The following is a 24903-nucleotide window of genomic DNA, read 5'->3' as shown; positions in this document are numbered from 1 at the left end:
GAAACCTACCCACGCTGAGATAATACCCTATTAGGAGTAAGTGAAATATTACAATGGGGAATGCACATGCATTCAGGCACATTGCCTAGAGTTCGCTGCTCAAATTACAAAACCAGAAGGGCTACAACCCTTGGAGAAGGCTCACTGCCTTACAGGAAGACTCACTATATTATAAAAATATTTGGATTACATCTGATGGATCATAAAATTAAAGAATAGAATCTCCTCATGCTTGGTTACATTTCTGGTTAAGCTCACTATCTGATCTAATGTGCAACACTTCTTTGCACAATTTCAGTACTACTGAATAATCATTACATTATTCACACATAGCATCATACCTCTCAATGATTATTACATACATTTATACATATCATCAACCTATATTTCAAGGTCATCTCAACACATGCTATATATTAAAAAATATAACCACACACGCTATAATATTACATGTAGACCAAAACAATGTCGGATAAGACATAGTTTGGACCTAGAAAAACACCACAAATATGAAACACCTCCAAGAATTATGCCTTAATCATCCACAACACGCTACAATCATCATTTCGGCCAAGAACATGAAGAACACCACTAGATCAAGAAAAATCATCCATAATGCGCACAACGATCAATGCAGACCACCAATACACATACCACACAATCTAGAAATATCCACAAGGAACATGAATCACTCTGCAACAACCGCAACAACTCGCATTACTAGTATCACCATCATCTCTCTATCGGTTCTCAAGAACATGCACAAAACTGATTGTCAAACTGAAAGATTCACTTGTGGACATCCAAATCATGAACCACTTCAACCAAGGACACATATAATTGTCCAAAACATATCCCACACATCTGAAACTAAATATATTACAATTCCAAAGCAATACACATTGATTTTCCAAACTCTATCAACACTGAACAATTGAAAAACTAACCACAATACTGGATATCATAACTTGATCAATTCTCCATGTGGACCATTGAAACTCTAGCTAAATCAAGTAGAGATAAGTATCTCAAAACCCATTACTCTGCATCATATCATCTGCAATACACTAGCCAAACCAACTCACTTAATCTAACTGCAACATTGAAACACACAAAGGAATATGTTAACATCAATGACAACACATCCAATCTCACAACTCATCCAACAATATCCTCCTTTGGCATTGATGGCAACATATGAATGTGAAAAAAAATCAATACAAAGAAAGAATTAAACTCTCAAAATCTCCCCAAAATCACAAAGATCAGCTCCCCCTTTATCACAAAGATAAACTCATACTCAAATCTCTGCTCTTCTCCCCCAAATTGCTTCAGGGTTTTTCACATGCTTCTCTCTCCCTTTGACATCAATGACAAAGGTACATAAATGAGGATTTACTCCCCCTTTGAATTATCTCACAAATCTAAACATCTAAACCACAACACTAGCTACTCCCCTTAAGTAGCAGCCACACTCATCAATCCGGATCACAAGATATCTCTATAAAGTTCACCAGCTTGATGCAAATCCATGCATCTTAGTTCTTATCAGGGGTGAAATTACCCCTAACTTCTCTCTGAGATACTCAAAAGTATCTTTAGGTAAAGGCTTCATAAACATTTTTGTAATCTATTCCTTTGTAGATACATACTCTAATTTGACTTCTTTCTCACTCACCTTCTCTCTCAGAAAATGAAACTTGATTGGTATATGCTTGGTCTTGGAATACAGTACCAGATTCTTTCAAATGTTGATATAACTTGAATTATCACAATATATAGCAATAGGATAATCATAAATAATGCCTATATCCTTCATCATTTGCTTCATCCAAATTACCCAAGTACAATTGATAGCAACAACAATGTATTCAACCTCTGTAATAGATAAAGAGATAACATTTTTTATTCTTACCTGCCCTTGAAACTAACATCTTACCCAAGAAAAATGCACCACCACTAGTACTCTTTCGGTCATCAACATCACCTGCCCAGCCAGCATCTGTATAAGCACTCAAAGTAAATTCATTGTCTTTAGAATACCACAAACCAAAATCAATTGTCCCTTTCAAATATCTGAATATCCTTTTCACAACAGTAACATGAGATTCCTTAGGATCAACTTGAAATCTAGCAACAAGACATACAACATTTATAAAATCAAGTCTAGTTTGAGTCAAATACAACAATCCACCAATCATAGATCTAAATCTGGTTTGATTTTCTTTCAAAGAATCATCATCCTTTGTCAATTTAGAACTAGTTACCATAGGTGTACCAACTAGCTTTGAGAAATCCAAACCAAATTTCTTCAACAATTCCTTCACATACTTAAACTGAAATATGAAAATGCCTTTATCCAATTGAGTAATTTGCAATCCCAAAAAGATTTTCATTTCACCAATCATAGACATCTCAAATTCATTTTGCATTTCTTCAACAAACTTCTTACATAAACAATCATTCCCTCCAAAAATAATGTCATCAACAAACACTTTAACAATAAAAATGTTATCTTAATCAATCTTGAAATGCAAATTACTATTAGTAGTACCTTTATTAAATCCAAGCTTCATCAAATACTTATCCAATCTAGTATACCAGGCTCTAGGGGCTTGCTTCAATCCATACAATTCTTTCCTCAATCGGAAAACCATGTCCTTTTCATCTGTCAATTGAAATCCATCTGGTTTCTCAATGAAAACTTCTTCTTCCAACTCATCATTAAGAAAGGCTAACTTGACATCCATCTGATAAACCTTGAAATCTTTGTAAGCAACATATGCAAGAAATAATCTAACAACTTCAATTATAGCCACCGAAGAAAAAGTCTCCTCATAGTCAATTCCTTCAATATGTGAATATCCCTTACACACAAGTCTAGCTTTATTCCTATCAACTTCACCTTGTTCATTTAACTTATTCCAGAAGACCCATAACCCAATCACATTTTTATCCTTAGGTCTAGGAAAAATTTTCCATGTATTATTCTTTTCAATCTGATTAAGTTCTTCTTCCATTACTTTAACTCAATTTTCATCTTTACATGCTTCATCAACATCTTTAGGTTCAATTTTAGAAATCAAACAAATTTCTTCAGCTAGTCTTCTCCGAGTTATCACACCTTTATTCTTATCACCTATGATTTGATTCTCTGAATGATTCAGTCTCACATACCTGGGCATCTTATAATTTCCTTGATTTTTAGGTTCTTGAACTCTTTCTTCTACACTAACACTTGTAGTTTCTCCTTGATTTTTTGAGTTTTCTAGATCAATATGAACTTGATTATGGGTCCACACTTTCTTTCCTTTATCTGAACTGACATCCTGATCATCAGAATCATATCTGCAAGATCTCATCTATCCTACATTTCCTTCATCAACCTTCACATTATCACTCTTAATTATCTTTCTCAATCTTTTGTTATAGCACCGATAGGCCTTTCTTTTAGTATAATAACCAAGAAAAAATCCTTCATCACATCTTGCATCAAACTTCCCTAGATCTTCATCTCCTTTAATATAACATTTTCTTCCAAAAATTCTGAAATATCTAACTATAGGAGCATGACCAAACCATAAATCATAAGTCTTCTCGATATCACCTTTGATATGCACCTGGTTAAGAGTGTATACTATAGTACTCACAACTTCTCTCCAATACACATGCAAAACATTTCCTTCAATCATCATGGTTCTTGCAACTTCTTGAACTATTCTATTCTTTCTCTCCACAACACCATTTCGGTGTGGTGTCCTAGGTGTAGATAACTATCTCTTTACTCCATGCTCTTCACAGTAAGAATTAAACTCACCAAAAGTGAATATCACCACCTGTGTTAGATCTGAGGTACTTCAGCTTCAATCCAGTCTCAGTCTCAACCATAGCTTTAAAAATATTGAACTTCTCCAATGCTTCAGACTTTTCCCTTAAGAAAGTAACCCACATCATCCTTGAATAATCATAAATCAACAACATTAAATGCCTATCACCCTAAAGGATTCTCACTCTAGAAGGACCACACAAATCAGTATGCAGAAGATCCAACAATCCATTAGAATTATACTATTTGCTTTTATAAGTAACTCTTATCTGTTTCCCTAATTGACATTCATTACATACTAGATTAGTAGGCTTCAATAACTTAGGTAGATCTCTTACTGCTTGAGTAGAAATTATTTTAACCATGCAATCAAAGTTTGCATGATACATCCTTCTATGTCATAACCAACTTTTATCAATCTGAGCAATCAAACAACTTTTACCACTAGAATTCAAGTGAAAGATATTACCTTTAGTCTTTGTACTTGATGCAATCTCAGTTTCGAAGCTACTCAAGGTCGTCTGTTTACCATTCTTGAATTCTAAGTCATATCCCTAATCAATCATCTGACCAACACTCAAAATATTATGCTTAAGACCTTCAACATATAAGACATCATCAGTATTGTGCTTACCATCAAGAGAAATAGAACCTCTACTAAAAATTACACAAGCTTTGTTATCGCCAAATCTTACTATACCACCATCATACTTTTCCATATTCACAAAATTACTCTTATCACCCATCAGTATAATGAGAGAAACCACTATCAATAACCTATTCATATTTATCCTCAACTTTGGCAGCTAAGGCTTTCTCCTCATTAATAGAGCTAGTAGAATTAGTAGTTATCGGATCATCTTCCTTGCTAGAAATGAACACACGTTCATCTCCTGAATTTCCCTTATCAGATTTATCATCTGTCACACCTTCATCAACAACATAATAACATTTCTTCTGATACTTAGGATTGTATGGCTTAAATGGCTTCTTAGGATTTCTATCTCTTTTTAGACACCTTGAAGCAAAATGGCCTATCTTATTACATGAAAAACATTTAAGAGGTAACTTTCCTTCATACTTACTGACACCTTTAAGTAATATCCTAGCAATAAGTGCTTCAAGCTCCTCAAGCTCTTTTTCTTCTTGTTCCATCTCCTTCATCTCTTTCTCATATTTGGATACTCTTGTAGAACTTTCTCCCATATCATATTTCTGCTTCCCAGAAACAATAGCTTTGAGTGCAGATTCGGTCTTAGGAAAAGAGTCCAAACTCACTCAACTCAAAGGTGGAAAGTTTACCAACCAACATGTCTCTAGTCACATTTGTCACAGTCTGGATCTCATCAATAGCAGCAACTTTGTGTTTGTAAGTAGGAGGCAAGGATCTCAACACTTTAGCAACAATCTCTGATTTGCCTAGGGCTCCACCAACACATCTGATATTCAAAACAAGCTAATTCACTTTCTGTATAAAAGAGGTACTGTTCTCATCTTAATCCACTCTCAATGACTCATACTTTCCCTTCAAACTCTACAACTTAGCAACTTTCACATGACTATCACCTTCATACAAAGTCTAGCTTCTTCCAAATCTCATGAGTAGTCTACAAATCGATCACATTAGTCATATCAGAATCAATCAGGGCACTCAATAATGCTTCCTTGACTCTAATATTATATTCAACTTCCTTTATCTCATCTGGTGCTATATGACCATTCTAAGGAACAATATATGCATGCTTAGTAATCTTTCAGTAGTCTTCACTGATGTATCTCAAATTACATTTCATCCGGTTCTTCCAAAGAGTGTAGTTCAATCCATCAAATCTCATACTATCCTTCTTGAAAGCAAAGGTTGCCATCCTAGATCTCCTCAAGTGGTCAAGCTTCTTCCGAAGGATCTAGCTTTGATACCAATTGTTGGCAACAATGCAACAAACTGAGAGGGGGGGGTGAATCAGTTTGCTCAAAAATTTAATACAACTATAACCACAAATCAGATCAAATAAGCAACAATGAAAGCATAAAATAAAACCACATCAACAACACACATAAAACTAATATTTTTGATGTGGAAAACTTGGTGAAGGGAAAAACCACAGTGGGAACATACCCACAATGAGTTAATACCCTATTAGGAGTAAGTGAAATATTACAATGGGGAATGCACATGCCTTCAGACACACTGCCTAGAGCTCACTGCTCAAATTATAAAACTAGAAGGGCTACAACCCTTGGTGAAGGCTTGTTTCCTTAAAAGAAGACTCACTATCTTACAAAAATATTTGGATTACATCGGGAGAATCATGAACTAAAAGAATAACATCTCCTCATGCTTGGTTATAATTCCGTTTAAGCTCACTATCTGATCTCCTCTGCAACACTTCTTTACACAACTTCACTTCTATTGAATGATCATTACATTATTCGCACAGAGCATCATACCTCTTAATGATTATTACATACATTTATACATATCATCAACCTATATTTCAAGGTCGGCTCAACACATGTTACATATTCAAAAATATAACCACACACACTATAATATTATATGCGGACCAAAACAATTTCAGCTAAGATATAGTCTAGACCTAAACAACCACCACAAATATAAAAAATCCTCCAAGAATTATGCCTCGATCATCCACAACACACTACAATCATCAAATCGGCCAAGCACATGAAGAACACCACCGTATCAGAAAAAATCATCCATAAAATGCACAATGATCTATGCAAACCACCAATACACATAGCACATGATCTAGAAATATCCACAAGCAACATGAATCACACCGCAACAACCACAATAACTCACATTACTAGAATCACCATCATCTCTACTGGTTCTCAAGAAAATGCACAAAACTGACTGTCAAATTGTAAGATTCACTTGTGGACCTCCAAATCATGAAAAACTCAAACTGAGGACACATATAATTATCCATAACACATCCCACACATCCATAATTAAAGATATTATAATTCCAAAGAAATACACATGGATTTACCGAACTCTGTCGACACTAAACAACTGAAAAACCAACCACAATACCAGATCTCATAACTTGATCAATTCTCCATGCAAACCACTAAAACTTTAGTTAATCAACTAGAGATAATTATCTCAAAACCAATTAATCTGCATTAGCTCATCTGCAACACACTGGCCAAATCAACTCACTTAATCGGACTACAACACTGAAACACACAAAGAAATATGTTGACATCAATGACAACACATCCAATCTCGCAAATCATCCAACAACATGAACAAGGAATTAAAGTTCCTTTACAAAATACTATGTGTGAAACTTCATGTGGTTTTGGATATATCCTTATAAATCCACCAAAAATTTTGGAAAATCATACTTGAATGTGTGCCATATTGTCTTCTTCTAAATATCACTCTATTGTTAATGCTCATCTTATAGATATTGATTCTAGTTCTCATATGCCTACTCTTGAAATGTTTATTCCAAATGAGTCCTTGGCCAAGTTCTTATGGGTTTATGATCATCTTCCTCGATATCAACATAATCGTGGTTTTCCCTATTGTCTAAATCCTGATGCATTTTGGAAAAGATGATGGAAGTAGTGTAGAGAAGATGCAAAAATTCCCTTTTCCAATGGATCTCTCTCAACAAAGTAATCTCCTTATAACTGAAACCATTGATTTAAAAATGGATCCTTATAATGAGGAGAAGCTTCTTAAAGTTGGAAAGTGTCTAGAACTTGGTGAACAACATAATCATTCTTCTCTTCTTCATAAATTTCATGAATTTTTTCTTGGACATACTCTAGTATATCTGACATGTTGATGCTAAAATTGTTACCCATAACATTATCTTTCTTTCTGATGCCAAGCTTGTTAAACATAAGATATGAAAAATGAATCCTAAGATTTATTTCCTTGTTAAAGTTGAAATTGAAAAAAACTTCTTGAAGTTGATTTCATTAGACCTATAAATTGTTCTCCTTGGATTTCAAACATTGTAGTTATTGCTAAACTTGATAATTTTGATAATAAGATACAAATATCTATAGACTTTTGGGATCTTAATAAAGCTTCTTTAAAAGATGACTTTCCTCTTCCCAACATTGACATGATAGTTGATACTACAATTGGTCACACATTTTATCCTTTATGGAAGGATTTTCTAGTTATAATCATTTTTTTATTAATCCTCAAGATTAGTACAAAACAACCTTCATAACATGTCGGGGTACCGTTTTTGGGGTTGCTATGTCTTTTGGATTAAAAATTGCTGGAGAAAATTATCAACATGCTATAAGAATAATTTGTTAGACAGTTCAGATAACTGGAAGACAAGTGAGAGGGGGGGGGGTGAATCAGTTGCCATAGATTACCAGAAGATTTAGCAATTTAAAACAATAGTATCAGAATATCAGTTAATCCAATAAAGTATAAACAATAATCACAGAATAAAAGGCGTCCACACAACACCAATATTTGTATGTGGAAAACCTTGAAAAGGGAAAAAACATGGTGGGAAGTCTACCCATAGTCAGATAATACTTCTATAGTAAGTATGTGAATTTACAATTAAGGGGCCTACACTTGCAGGAAGGCCAACAACCTAGAGCACACTGCTCATCACAAATAGAGTCTCACTGACTACATACAAATCTAGACTACAATCCGGAGAAGTGTTCAATTGCAAAAATAACATCTCCTATGCTTTAGTATAGTTCCAGTTAGGCTCAATACCGAAGGACTAAATCCTCTTATAAACCCAATTCGATCTCCAATGATTGATCAAATCCTCTACCAAAATGATATTAGATTATTCGCACATTACATTTCTGTTAGGCCCAATATGGAAAGCTAATGTACTGAGAGGGGAGGGGTGAATCAGTACTTCAAATCCTTTTCTCAACAATATCTTTACTGTTATGCATAAACCAAAAACTACTGTAACATAATATAAAGCTAAAACAAATGAGTAACAATCATACATGATTCACTCCATAACACATATATTTTGGTTACGCAGAAACTCTTGGTTAGAGAGAAAAACTGCGGAGGGGATGGCACCCACAACTTCACTACTGCAATAATAAAGAGTTCTCGGTTAGAGATACATTTAGCTATTTCTGATAGCTTACCCTGTTAGGAGTATTAAGATCAGTTAGATCTACCTTACTAAAGGATTTATACAACACTATATAAGTGTAGCACTTGGTTAAAGGATTTACAATTTATAGACTTGGTTAGAGTCTTTTACCTTGTTAAAGGTTTCTCTTACAACTTCAAAATATTACAATAAGACTTTACAAATATCTGCAACTTTACATCTGAAATGCTGTAGCAGATTCTATGTGCTCAAAATAAGATTACCTTGCATATAGCATACCTTAGTAACTCATAAAATAACTCGGTAAACCCTTCTGTTTACTCTATTCCTCGACTGTTCTCTGATAACCTCCTCGGTGACCTCTGTGTCTCTATAATAGTCATAATACTTTGTGATTTCTCATGTATCACATAAGTCTTGCTTCATACACATATGCACACACATTTCTCATATTCACATCTCTCTCTAACCCTAAATTCATGCTGTATAAATAGACTTCTTATGTCGGTGATCTGATTCATTGCTTCGATCTTACAAACATGATTTCTCAAATAAATAACCATGCAAAATATTTCATTGGTTAGATGACCTCAAAATTATACAAAATTTGTATGTGCAATTTCCAATGTGATAACGGTTTTGTGTGCGTCGATCTTGTAACACGTTTTCATATGTGTGTCCAGGTTCAATGAATCTAGTAACACATTTCACTCGGTGTATATCAACTCGGTGTATTATCTTTACTGCTCGGTAGACATGAAATAACACTTGGTAGACAGCTCGGTGTATACTGGGCTTTATGACTGTTTTCCTTTTGTAACCGACTAGGCTGTTCATACCGACTAAATATTTTGGTAGGGGTAACCGACTAGAGTGTATAGAATGACTTTGTATATAAAACTAATGGAAATTTGATAAGTAGTTACAATCTCCCCTTTTGACATTAGTTGAGATGTTTGACAAAACTACTTTCAAAGTCATTACTCAAAAATCTATATACTTTACAAAATTTGACTAAACATGCAGTATATACATTAGTCATTGAAATAGTTTAATCAAATATACTCCCCTTATCAATATGCTGTACAAAACTCTGTAATGTGTGCTCAGTGATCAATACTTTGTAATCACTATTCTTTCCTTTGTTCACTGCTCTTGGATACTCCGCTTATTCTGCTCATTCTCTGCTCAGTATACTCCCCCTGTATACTACACTCTGGTTGTTTGAATACTATACACTCTTGATGTTATACTCTGATATACTCCCCCTTTTTGACAAACATCAAAATTTAGTTACCATTGGGAGGTGGCAACTAATCAAAAATGGATTTGTACTTTGTCTTGGCTTCGGTGAGAGCGACAAAGAGTGCATCCTTTACACTATCCATTAAAGAATTTTGTGCATTAATATCAACCAATAATGAAATTAAGCCATCTAAAGTGCTTCCCTCTTGTGTAGTAGAGAGATAAGTGGCTCGGTTTAGCTATTCTTGAACGGATGAAAGATGAGGAAGGAATAATGTTTGAAGTGTCATTATGTCCATCCCGATCTTGTGTTCTTCATTCCTCAGTTCCAATTGTTGAGCCATGAGCTGTTGTAGCTTAGTATAAAAATTCTGAACTGAATTGGGCTCGGGGTTCAACTTATTTGAGAGATCGGCGATCTCTTTCTCAATTGCTTCTGTTTTATTCTTAATGTCTTTAAGAAATAAAGAAAATGTGTAGAGTTTTTGAAATAATGAAAGAATGTGCTTGAGTTGAGGGGACAACTCAGCAATAAATTTGACAAGTTTTACCTTGCCAATAGCAATGGATCTCTGTACTTCCTCTATCATTTTAGCAGTTAGCTCCTTGTCTTTTAGTTTGCTGAAGTATTCAGATGCATCTACTCCAGATGTCTAAATCTGATTTAGGAGTTCATCCAATTGAATATGGATGGCTGCATCGGTTGATACTGTAGCTGAAGGTAGCATATCTGATAGTAAGGTTTTGACCTTCTGAAGTACTTTATTCTTCTTTTGTATGGCTAGTTGCTTCTCCTGTTTGGCCTTTGCTTTGCACAACTCACCGAATTCATTGAGTGCTTGCCCTTTCAATGTGGAGATGTCTACATTGGGAAACACTATTGGTTTTGATAAATCAATTTTGAAACTATTCTTTTTCAACTTCTTTTCTTTACCTTTCACTAGGTGAACCACTACAATAGCTTGAGAGGCTTGAGAACCCTTGGTAGGTTGCTTGGTAGAGACAACACTTTTGTCTGTTTCTTTAGCCTTGGTAGTGTCCTTCGGTGTCTCGGTGCTTGGTGTCTTAGCTGTAACATTTTCCGTGCTAGAAGGTACTTGATAGGTTTGTTCTTGTGAAGTACCTTCTACTGTAGACTTTTGACCTTCGGTGCCTTCACCTGTAGCCTGAGGAGCATCGGTTGTAGCAAGTTGATTGATCGGTGGGTAAGGCTGAACTTGTTCCAAAATAGATTCACTAGAGACAAGTTTTGCATAAGCATTGCCTTCTATCATTTCTTGTTCAGGTGCCTCTGCATCCATGATGTATTCATCTATTTGAATGGTGATAGCAGGGTCTTGCTCGGTGACATCAAGCTCTTGGTCGGTGACATCAACTATTTCCACTGTAGATTGTTCACCAGCATTCTTTCTTTGAAAGATGGTCTTCCATTTCTCTTTTGTTTCCTTTTCCACTTCTATATACAGGCCATTCATTAATTTCGAGGCCTTTTGTTTTACTGTAAATTGAGTTTGGCTATTTGTCAGATGTTCTTTTATTTCATCAACCGACATATCAGGAAAGAGATGCACCAAACTTCTTTCTTTGATTTGTTTCTCTGAGTCTAGGGCATATTGCCATCTGGTTTCAATATGTGCATATAATTCTGTAGGAATAGAATTACATACTTCTAATGGGACAACTCAGAATTTGAGAAGTGTGCAAATGACAGCTTCTTCAATTTGCCTCTTTTCATCAGCAGATTTGGATTCATATTTGACAAATCTGAATCCACCAAATCCACCATATTCCTTTAGATTATTACAAAAATTTTCTACACTATGTACATCTACCTTCTTGCTTTTCACAATCTAAAATTTATTTGCATCTTCAGATTCGGTATCACTCGACTCTTTTGGCAAAATGAGTCTCTGAGTAGATTTCTTGTAAGTTCTAGTTACCTTAGGAATGACAACAGTCTTTTGTTTCTTACTCGGTAATGCAGCAGATGTCCTTGTGTTAGGTCTCTTTGTTGGAGGGGTCTATAGGGCCATTGAAGTGTCCTTTTTCTTTCTCTTCAACACTTTGCCCTTTGGCAATTCGGTGCTAAGTGTTATGGTTGCTTCTTGGGCTTCTGTCTCCTCTTCAGTGATGGCTAGAACTCCTTTGACAGGTGTGGAGGAAGACTCTTCTCCAAATTTCTCAGTTAATGCCTTAATCATCTTTGTAGCTTTTCTTGTAGCCTTAGGTACTATAATGCTCATTTTTACTTTTTCCTTCATCTCTTCATAGGTTCCATACCTCAGCTCGGTAGTATGCCTTGGCAATGATAGATAGGCATCAATTTGTTGTTGTGTGATATCAAAATCAATCTTGTAACCCATAGGTGACAACAATTGAGTCCTCGGTTTCACAACATTCACATAATAGTAATCGGTGTCTACCTCAAAACATATTTCATCTTTGTATTTTTCTACTAGCTGTGGTGGAATCCAGTACCTGTTATGCATTTTCTCTTGGAGTTATCACCTAACTTCTTGATGAAGTCATTGATCTGATGGGTGATTGGTCAGTGTATTTCCCAAACAACTTTACCGACTGTTGGAAAAAACTTCTCAAAGTAGAAAAACATACATACAAGTAATGATCCAAATTTTAGAGTATTTGCCAAGTTGTTCTTCTTCAGCTTCCTGATTGTGTTCAGATTTTCAAACAAGTTCTTCAGCAATACTTCACACAAGTCAATTTTCATACCTTTCTTAACAATTTTGTATGCTAAGTCAACTGCTGCACAGGGTACACTATTTTCCCTTGCTGTTTGGAAGAAACAGTAACCAATTACTCTAATGGAAAATTTGAGTTCAGGATCAGTGACATTGTTCAACTTCAAACCTCTGTAATCCGATTCAACTCCAGTCAAACTGATCAATTCCTTCTGTGATATCATTTTCTGTGCTCGGGCATGATCATAGATAGGATATCCGGTGATCAAATGAATGATTTCTTTAGTGATCTTAAATGGTTGCTCTTGTAGCCACATGAAATCATCATGCACTCGGCTTAGTACAAACTTAACCCACTAGGGTTTGAACACACAAGGATAGGTTAGGGCTTCAGTCAATCCCTTGATTTTGATATGCTCATACTTGCTATCCATTTTACCATCTGTGCACAATTCATCATATGCATCTTTGATCTCAACATGACCGAGTTCTTCAACACGACATTTTGTGAAGAATCTCACATCCTCGACTAACAAGACTTAATCTGGGATGAGTGAAAAAGCAGTTTTGTCATCCGATGCAGATGCAATTTTGGGAGTCAAAGAGTATTTTAGTGAGGGCTTTTCTACATTTGTGACAACAATGGGGTCTTGGATCTTAGATACCATTTTGATTTCAGATAAAAATTGACACAGGAACCTTAGGGTTTGAGAACTAAACAAACGGTAGACGCTTCACACTCAGCAGATAATAACAACTTAATGAGTTTGGTATACTAGCTTAGCAATGCGATGAGATTCGATGTAAATACCTTAGATTTTTCTTTGAAGATGGTTTGATCACCTTGATTCGCTCTGCTCTGCTTCTCGAAAACTTAGTGAATGAAAATGATAGCGAAAAACCTTTTAAGTACTCAAAAATACCTTATCGGGCTCCATGCAAGTTAGGTCGAAGACATTAAATGCACTCAGTTCACTTAACTTTCTTTCCCCTTTTTTTTGCTTTAACTGAGTAACCAAATTTCCTTCATATACCGAATTGATAGGCTTCCTGAAAAGTGCTCCAAAAGACTTTGATAGAATTTCAAAGTTTCTACTACATCTTACTATGCAGATTTTGAATTCCGTACATACTAAAATAGGAACTGTTTAAGATTTAACCTTGTGAGAATGTAGTCCCTTCATACCTTTACCAATTAATTTGGAGTGGGAGCACCTAACTCGGTAGGTAAGGTGCTTTCTTTATTTGACACAGTTTCCTTCTTTCTCCAAATCATCTTTAATTTCTCTTTTATTTCCTCAGTGTCTTCTCTAGGTTGATCTCTGCAATCTCCAACCAAGTGTCCAACTTTGTGACAATGAAAACATGCCATACCAGGATTTCTCCATGATCTTCGGTTATTCATTCCAAACCTTATAAAGCAGTTGGCACTTATATGTCCATATCTTCCACAACATTCACACCATATCCTTGTATTGTAATCCCATGGTACTGCAGAATATTGTCGGTAAGGATCTGTGTGAGTTCGGTAACCTCTAGTATTTGCTCAGTGTGCAGACCACATGTGGTTCTTTTGCTTAAACCAACACTTCTCAGTACTATGTCCATATTTATTGCATTTTTTACAAAACCCTTTGAATTTTGCCTTCTGATAATTGTTAACAGACTTTGTCCTACATTGATTAGATGTGTGACCATATTTATTGCAATTGTAACGATAACCATTGGTCTTAGTGGTATTCGGTTGCTTACCTTTTCTGATTTGACACATGTTGGCAGTATGACATTGATTTCCACAGTAGTAGCAAATAGATTTCTTCCTTTTGATGTTATTCCTTTTTCCAGCTTGTTTTGATGATTCTCCTCTCTCAGTAGTGCAGATTCCCTTCTTGGTAGAGTCTTTTCCTTTGTAACTGAGTCCTCCTTCTTTGTAGGGTCGTCTTGTGTTCAGTTGCTCATCCAACATCTTTGATGCTTCATAACTCTTCTTCAGTGTTTCCTTGGATTTCTTCTCTGTTTCAAGTTCATTGCTCAACCTTGATACTTCAAGTTTCAATGCTTGATTCTCATCATTTTTCAGATTTGCTTCATGATGTGTATAACCTAGTTGATTTGTCAGATTTTGTTGAATACCAGTTAGCCTTATGATTTCATCATTCTTATCAGATACTAAGACTTCAAGTTGTTGTTTCTCTCTTTGTAGATCTCTTGCTTTATCCTCGGCTATCCTTAATGCATCTAGATTTTCAATCATCTGTGTACTAAAATGTTCATGTTCTCTTTTCATTGCTTTTAGTTGATCAGCCAATGCTTTGTTCTTTTCTTTCAACATTCCAATCATTTCTTCAGTTTCTTCAGATATACTATTCTCAGATGATGTCTCGATTTGTTCCACTAACTCTTGAGAATCCTGCAAGTCATCAGATAATCTTCTCCTTACTTTCAGAGATTTTTGCATTTGCCTTTGCATGTCTGCAATCACTTGATTTGCATTATCTAGCTCTTCTTGTAGATACACAATCCTCTGAGATTGTTTATAGCCTTCCATTGATAAGATCTTTCTCTTTAGGTAGTTAAACCCTTTTCCAAGATTCAAGCTCTGATACCAATTATTAGGCCCAATATGGAAAGCTAATGTACTGAGAGGGGAGGGGTGAATCAGTACTTCAAATCCTTTTCTCAACAATATCTTTACTGTTATGCATAAACCAAAAACTACTGTAACATAATATAAAGCTAAAACAAATGAGTAACAATCATACATGATTCACTCCATAACACATATATTTTGGTTATGCAGAAACTCTTGGTTAGAGAGAAAAACTGTGGTGGGGATGGCACCCACAACTTCACTACTACAATAATAAAGAGTGCTCGGTTAGAGCTACATTTAGCTATTTCTGATAGCTTACCCTATTAGGAGTATTAAGATCAGTTAGATCTACCTTACTAAATGATTTATACAACACTATATAAGTGTAGCACCTGGTTAAAGGATTTACAATTTATAGACTTGGTTAGAGTCTTTTACCTTGTTAAAGGTTTCTCTTACAACTTCAAAATATTACAATAAGACTTTACAAATATCTGCAACTTTACATCTGAAATGCTGTAGCAGATTCTATGTGCTCAAAATAAGATTATCTTGCCTATAGCATACCTCAGTAACTCATAAAATAACTCGGTAAACCCTTCTGTTTACTTTGTTACTTGACTATTCTCTGATAACCTTCTCGGTGACCTCTATGTCTCTGTAACAGTCATAATACTCTGTTATTTCTCATGTATCACATAAGTCTTGCTTCATACACATATGCACACACATTTCTCATATTTACATCTCTCTCTAACCCTAAATTCATGCTGTATAAATAGACTTCTTATGTCGGTGATCTGATTCATTGCTTTGATCTTACAAACATGATTTCTCGAATAAATAACCATGCAAAATATTTCATTGGTTAGATGACCTCAAAATTATACAAAATTTGTATGTGCAATTTCTAATGTGATAACGGTTCTGTGTGCCTTGATCTTGTAACACGTTTTCATATGTGTGTCCAGGTTCAATGAATCTAGTAACACGTTTCACTCGATGTATTATCTTTACTACTCGGTAGACATGAAATAACACTCGATAGACAACTCAGTGTATACTGGGCTTTGTGATTGTTTTCCTTCTGTAACCGACTAGGCTGTTCATACCGACTAAATATTTCGGTAGGGGTAACCGACTAGAGTATATAGAATGACTTTGTATATAAAACTAATGGCAATTTGATAAGTAGTAACAATTTCTTGACCATGACCACTTACATTAACCATGATAATCTACCATGAGATCTTACATCTTATTTATACAAACCCTCGACCATAAACAATCAGGTCGGCCACCAAACAATAAACCAATTACATAATTACAAACCATGTTGGTTTTAGACCAAAATAAATAATATCCACACATAATACATCCCAGAAATACAATAATAGCTCCTATCCATACGTTTCTTCAATGTCGGTCGATAACCTAGAACATCCGAGACCAAGTATAGGTCCACACTCTTCATCAATGATCACCAGATGCCAAGTCTCGAACATGATCACCAACAACATCCTGAAACTCCACCAAAAGCTACACCAACACCAATTATGCAATGCATCAAAGATCTCCACCAAAAAGCTCTTTCGGTGAAACCCTCACCGAAACCAGAAACCAATCTTTAACGTAAGCAGGATAGCATTCAATCACTAAACCAAAACCAACTAATCAAATATGAGTATACGCATCATGAACAAGTCAATTCCATCACCATATTGTACCAGAGTCAATGAGATCATGCCGGATCCAGTTTAACCAAAAAATACTCAACCTACCGAGACTAGAAGGGTGCTAGTAAAGCATCCAAACACCTAGTTTGACATCAATGACAAAACATTGATGCAACATATAATCAATTCCACCAAATGACCAAGATAATATTTTATGACTATATGCATAAAGTCTTCGAAGATGATGTTGATGACATCTTGGCCAAATCTGCTTCATGCCAAGATCATGTCAAAATTCTGTGTCAAATTTTTGAGTGCATTCATAAATACATGTGCTTGAATCCTTAAAAATGTGTTTTTGGCATGGATAGTGGAAAACTTCTAGGTTTCATCATTTCACATTATGTTATTAAGGTGGATAAAAGGAAGATAGATGCTATTGTTAATATGCGGCCTCCTTGAAACAATTCTCAACTTTGTAGATTGCAATAGAAAATTCAAGCTATTCACTGGTTTATTTCACAACTTGTGGATCAAACCCTTCATTTTATCTCATTACTAAAAAACCACAATGTTTTTCAGTGGAATAGTTATCTCATCTCATTTTAAGGAGGAAGAAATTGTCAAGATTTAGGTCTACAATTTGACAACATCATATGAGTTAAGATATGCAAATCAAAGGAATAATTCATAAACATCAAGTTTTTAGTCCAATTTTCATCATCAAAATGGAAGCTTTAGGAAATGTTGGAGGATAATTGAGAATTATCGACTTATGAGTGGCTAGCACCTCTCACTTTGGGTTTGGTATGATTTCATGTTATTCTCATGTTTCTATCTATGAGCTTCAAGATCTAAGTTCTATCATTTCAAGTTATGTGATTCATGCAAGTTCATTTCAATATCATTTAGGGTTTTTCTCTAACACACTTGAGTAGATCTCTAGGATAATTTTATGCATTTTATCTTATAGCAGTCTTAGATACACTTAATGTTCAAGAGCACACACAATTCCATTTTTCAATATCGGCTATTTGTTTAGGTGGAAATCACCAAAATAGGGGGTTGACCAAGGCAAACCCATATATAGCCACACACACACCCTCATTATATCTTATAGGTTCAGATATAGGTTCAAACTCGATTTCAATAGAGGAATCCAACTTTCAACTTTGTCACAAGCTCAAGTTTCAAGTTTCAATCAAAATCACATAGAGCTAGTCACCTTAGGCATCACAATCCTAGGAGTAAGGTGCCCTAGGTTCCATAGTCTCTCTAGAAAAATAGTTCAAATTTTATTTAGAAGTAGTGCAACCCTAAAAAACCAAAATCCAAAAGCTTAATTAGTTCTACGGTCTTGGGAACTAGTCACTTAGATTAGCTTAGTCCCTACAAAAACAAATCAAATTTTTTCTACAGGTGCACTATCATATTCTTTCTTTGTTTCAATATTTGATTTGTAGTTTGCAAAATTCAGTTTAGCCATTTTTAGATTAATGTCTAGAAACCCTAGCCTTTCGCATCATTCCAATTGTCATCTCTAAGCAGCAAAAGAATAAAAACTCTAAGAGCATAGATACTAAATTGAATCTCTTGTAAAAAAGGGTTAGTCAATCATATTCGTCTTTTGGTGGTTTCGTATTCTAATGTGATTGGAAAATGAGATTCCCCACTTAGTTTGGCCTGTCCCCTTTTCATCGATTACAACTGTATTATGTTAACCAATGTATTCTAAGAGCTTAATATTTTACAAAATTTAAAACAAAAATGATTGTAGGATTTGTGGGTTACAAGCCAACAATAGTTCCACTATGCCACTCTAATACTAATCTAATTCAAGGTATGCCTTAGACCATATCACATTCATATTTAAATATCTTATTTTCTATATTTAAAGATATAAAAAATTATCCTTAGATCTATGGGTTATGGGTTCATAATGTAGTTGATGTTCAACTTGAGTAACCAATCAAGGTATAAAAGTAATGGCTACTCTTTTCATACAAAAAGTGGGAAAAACAACCAAAAGATGCTTACAAAATGTGATGCTAAGGTATTGATATCTAAATTGGAAAGACAAATTATGAATTGTTCCAAGCTATATTTAAGATGCTACTTTCCAATCTCATTATAGTTGTATGTCCTTGGATTCTATCCATATGAGAACATTCTTTTTATTGAGCATTATATAGGAATATCTTGTGAAAAAAATGTGTATGCATATATTTATATAGTAAGAAAAGAGTGGGTGGAACATCCGATACCTATTAAAGGAAAGAGTTTGGCTAAGCCATTCAATACATCATTTCTATGATTAATTCTTAGTCAAATGTCTATCGATTGGCTACACTTATTTATTCAATAAACATTGGTTTTGGGCCATAGAGTATTATGTTTTACAATATTGATCTTCCTAGCATTATCTTCAAAAAAAGCATCTTCAACCATGTGTTTTATTTTCACTCACCCTTAGTAACTTGTGTGTTAACCTAATGATATTTCAAAAATTGTACTATTATAGATTATTTTTCACTCATTTTATCACGACTAAAAATAATGTTGAGTGGTGTGTGACTGTGGACCTTAAAATTCCTATTGAATCAAGTTAGTGACATTATCAAGCTAGAAGACAATTGAATTTTTATGAAATTTAAAGTTCTTATAAAATCTCGTAAAGTGAAAGGGTTATGTTTGCAAGATAATATAGTTTCAAGTGCACTTTAACAGAGTGGTCTATAGTTCTTACTTAATGATAAGTTTTGATCTAATCATTCATTTGCATTTGTTAAATTAAACATGCCATATTTATGATCTACTTTGAATGTGGGCATCCTTATAAGTTTTAATTCACCAAGATCTTCAAATACTCTAATGTTAATGTTAGTATATTGTATCTAATTCTTATCTAAACATGATGTGCATATTATTCTTTGAGGATGTTTACATATCACTTATAAAAGCTACTTAGTATTTATAATCCCAATCTCATGCCACCAATAAGTCAAATGGTACTTGCAGCTTACATTGAGAATATGAAATATTTTATGTAAGTGAACTCCTAGATCTCTAATTCCTTATATATCTTTACTCAAGAACGCATTTGTTAGAAAAACACTCAAAAGAACATCGAATGTTTAAGTCTATCGATAAAGGAGAATAATTGAAAGGAATGGAAGTGCTTGCAATAAAATGTACATGTATTCTTATAAATTTGCATCTTCCTTGGCATACTCGCGTTTATTACAGTGTTTTAATTGATAAGCTGTTGAGTACTTGAAAAGTAGCTGAGTACTCAGTTTTATTTTCTCAATTGTGATTACAAAAATCAAATATGACGTCTATTCAGGTTGATGATATAACATATGCTTTAGTTAATCTTATGGTTGACTAACATGCCACAATGATTATACACCAGAAAAATGAGGAGACTTCACTTGTCCATCACGATAGACATTAACTAAATAGTACTGCACAATTTCCACATTCCAAATACAATCCTATAATGTCATTTCCATCCACTAATCTCAATCTCACAATATTATATAGAGAGGGACATGTAAAGAAAGAGCTACACATTCTGCTTCCTACTCTCAAAAATCTACATTTGCATAGTTAGCTTATTTACATAGTTAGCTTATTTACATGCATGCCATCTGCGGAAGTTTAGTCAAATTTGGTAATGTGTTTGACCAAACGAAAGAACGTGACATCATTTCATGCAATATGCATATTGCAGAGGATAGAAGACATGGGCAGTCACTCTCTTTCACTATCTGCAATGAACAGGTTTTCAACCAGATTACATCACATTTGCCAACATAATCCCAGCCTGTGTTGAAATTAGAGATGGGATACACAAATTTCATCAAATCTTGTAGATGCAACTGCCCTCGTAGACATGCAAATGCAAAATGTGGAAGCATAGATAAGGCACATGAACTGCTTGACTAAATGCCTCAAAGATATGTCATCTCATGGGATGTAAAAAATCAAAACTTGATTCAGTTAGGAAGATAAATCTCATAAACTCGAATAGCATCCCCACGATCCGTATGATGTATTTCGACATTTTATTAAGTTCCTAAGATGTTTCTAGGAACCTCGTCTGCTCTCAAAGGGAGGCCATTTCATAGAATATAATGAGTGTGCTAACTGTTGAATTTGAAATCCAACAGTCATTTTGTTTTCTTCTCATTGGCTCTTTGTATTCTGGATAATGCTGTTATAATTGTTTATAAAAAGCATATTGCTGTTGGATATAATGTATTTGAAAAATAGTAAATAAGAGATATTGTCCGGCTTAAAAGTGGATGTAGTCTTTATGATAAACCACTATAAATCCTATGTTTCGTATTTTGATCTTGTTTATTATTCTCTAAATTTTTGATTCTGTTTTGAATAGGTTTATCTGCTCTTTGATTCTTTAATAATTGGTATCAAAGTTTGGTTAGAGCCAAGGAGTAGTTGTGAAAAAATTGAGCAAAGATGGAAGTTGTTTGGATATTGGATCCTCGAGCTGGGTATATTTATGTAGTAAAGAGTCACATTAATGGAGAGTTGTTCATCCTACTTCAAATTCGCCTTTGTGTGAGATTTTGGTTTTTGAATCATTTAGATGATGTCGTTGATTCAATCATTGATGAATTCCTCATTATGTTGGAATTTGGTAGTGACATGGATCAGATGGCAGATATGAAAGGTGTTGTGGTTGCCAAGGTTAAAGGAAATGCAGACTCGCCAATATGTGTTTTGGAAAATGATGGCAAAGATATCTGACGATCCACCTCTGTCCGTTGCATACATTGGTGGGATGAAGAAAGTGAGAATACTAGTGTTCGACGGGATTGGTGGAGAGGTGACAACTAAAATTAGAATTTAATGGATTGGTGTTTGAGTCTTTAGCAGATTGGAGGCATTTCTCAACCAGACTCAGCTTTATTCAAAAATTTTGCTTGAAGATCCCTCAGCAAATCTCTACATTCTTTCTTTTGAGGGAAGTGATGTTTTCACCATTGATGACATGGATACTATGTGATAAACAATTATAGGACACAGTTTTATGCTTCATCAGATACGTAAAATGATGGGTTTGACTATTGTTGTGATGTACAGTTGTGCTCGAGAGTCCATAATAGCCACATCCCTTAAAACGGATTATGCATTTGCTAATGGACGTATTGGTAGTGGAAAAGGGGAAATGTTTTACGGTGAGCTACTGTACAAAAAATTGAAGAAAAATGATGAGCGTCTGCAGCTTAAGCAAACCAGTCCTCTAGAGTTACAGAAGAATACAAAGAGGAGGGAAGATTTTGGCGGCTTCGTGGAGCAATCAACAAAGAAAGAAATTCTTGTAACTGGAATTAAGGTTGTGGATTTTTCTACACCATATCAACGTGGAGGGAAAATCGGGCTCTTTGGTGGAGTTGGTGTTGGGAGCATCACAGAGCATCTTCTTCGCAACCATTTTCACTAGGTAGACCTTGTCAAACCAGTTTCACACTTTCTGAGAGTGCTCATGAAAAATTGAAGGGGACAAGCATTCAAAATCAGAGGAACAGAGAGTTGTGAATTTTTATTGTATTCCCTCTCAAGAATTCACCCTCAAAGTAGGTAGAAATAATGTAATACGGATTCATGTTAGTTCAAAACGAGCAGAGAAAACACATAATAATTGTTGCCAATTTGGCATTATGTTGTCATTGATGTCAACCGGTTTGGTAAGGTCACCTGTAAGATAGAAGAAGTGGTGACCGATATGATGGCAATACACATGAGAGTGAGCAGACAAAAGGAAGGCTACCGGTACACATAACCTGGGTCATCTACTGGTAAAGAAGGCTTACAAGTAAGGCATATACCGAGATGAAAGTTGATTGTGTGTTATGAAGGCACAACAACTGGTGAACAAAACATAAAGGATGTTTGATGGTCATACCGGTAAGATAGACTAAACCGGTAGTCAACCTTGGTCGACAAAGTATGGCAAACCGACATAGGAATACAAGCAAAGGTGGATGTCGACAAGCATGGCCGTTGGATGTCAGGTGGAGGTATTGCACAGGTCGGTGAAGTGTGCATCGATGTAACAAATCTGCAAGCAGGTCGGCTTTAATGAGAAACCCACAAGTCACGAAGGATGCCATAAGATTGTAGCTCAATGAAAGCAAGCTGAAAAAGAAATCACACTGATCTTGCAAAAATATTTGATCTTCATACCTGTTAGGTGAAGGAAACAGCAAAGCCATTAATGGCAAGTGATAGAGAAAAGCATGGTGCAGATCTCCAGATTTAGAAAACGCACATTGGAATGTGAAGTTCTACTGCTGATTGAACGTTGTCATAAAGATCATATCCCTAACAAGAAGATTGAATCAAAGGGGATTTGGATTGAGTTGTTAAAGGAAAACCTAACACGACAATGTTTGAATGCATTCTTGGCAGGAATCCATGAATATAAATACATGAGCTCGAAATAGAAAAGATTGATGCTTGTGAAGAAGAAGAAGAGTAAAGAGAGCTTGAGTGCAGAGAAGAATCATGTCCCTTAGAATTTATTCTAAGTTGTAGAGTGAGTAAACAAACAAACCAGTGAGAGGGTTTAACCGAGAGTGATAGAGTACCGGTATAACGGTAGCAGGTTCAATAGTTAAGCAAACCGGTGTAGTCTGATTAATCAAGAAGGCATCCAAGAGTGACACAATGGGTTGTGAGGTTGTGTGTGCGTGTGCGTGTGTGTCTGAGAGTGAGAGAGAGAGAGAGAGAGAGAGAGAGAGAGAGAGAGAGAGAGAAGAGAAGCTAAGAATCAGAGAGAGCTATCAGTTAATCGGCAGTGTGAGATCCAATAAAGAAGAGAAGACTGATAACCGATCGAGATCTGTTTGACCAAAGAGTTGTAGAATTCATTTGCAACAAGAAGCCATAATTGTATCTAAATTGTATTTCAATATACATCACCAAGTTGGAGCTTGGTGCTCCTTGGGTTGGTGCCCTAAATCTTTGTAACTCAGTGTTTCACTTGTGAGGCTGGATTGGAGCAGTAGTCTCCAGCAACATTTCTCACCGAGGTTTTTCCCATATTGGGTTTTCTTTGTACATATGGTGTTGTGGATTGCATTTGTGTGATTGTCTTCTTCGGTCTCCTCATTTGCTTTACTGGTTTGATTGTTTATTACTTAAGATAAAAACTGGTAATCTGAAGTTTCCTTAAAACAAAAAAGAGTTTAGGTACCACTGATTCACCCCCCTCTCAGTGGTATTTTGTGTTCAACAATTGGTATCAGAGCCTAGGTTCCCGGCTATTTATAAACCTTGGGTAGATTCTGGACTTAGAACACAGTGGAAAGAAATGAGTCTACTTCCTCAAAAGCCCCCATGTTTGATGGATCCAACTATGCCTTTTGGAGAAGAAGAATGGAGACCTATATTTCCTCCCTTGGTTTTGATGTGTGGATGTCTATCAAGAGTGGGTATGTTGTCCCTAGTGTTTCTCCCACTGATTTGGATTCCAAGAAGGAGTATGAGAACAATGCAAAAGTTAAACATGTTATTTTGAGCAGGTTGTCTAATAATGAGTTTGTCAAGGTCATGCACTATGCATCTGCCAAGGAGACCTAGGATAAAATGCAGAGGCTATTTGAAGGAGATGAAAAACTCAAAGAGGCCAAGCTACAAGCACTAAGGGGCCAAATTGAAGGCATCAAGATGAAGGAGGATGAAAAGATTGCAGACTACCATCACAAATTTGATGAAAATGTGA

This window comes from Cryptomeria japonica, chromosome 7, assembly GCF_030272615.1.
Source record: "Cryptomeria japonica chromosome 7, Sugi_1.0, whole genome shotgun sequence".
Taxonomy (NCBI): Eukaryota; Viridiplantae; Streptophyta; class Pinopsida; order Cupressales; family Cupressaceae; genus Cryptomeria; species Cryptomeria japonica.
The sequence above is the reverse complement of the archived record's forward strand: the minus strand, read 5'-3'. Positions refer to the sequence as shown.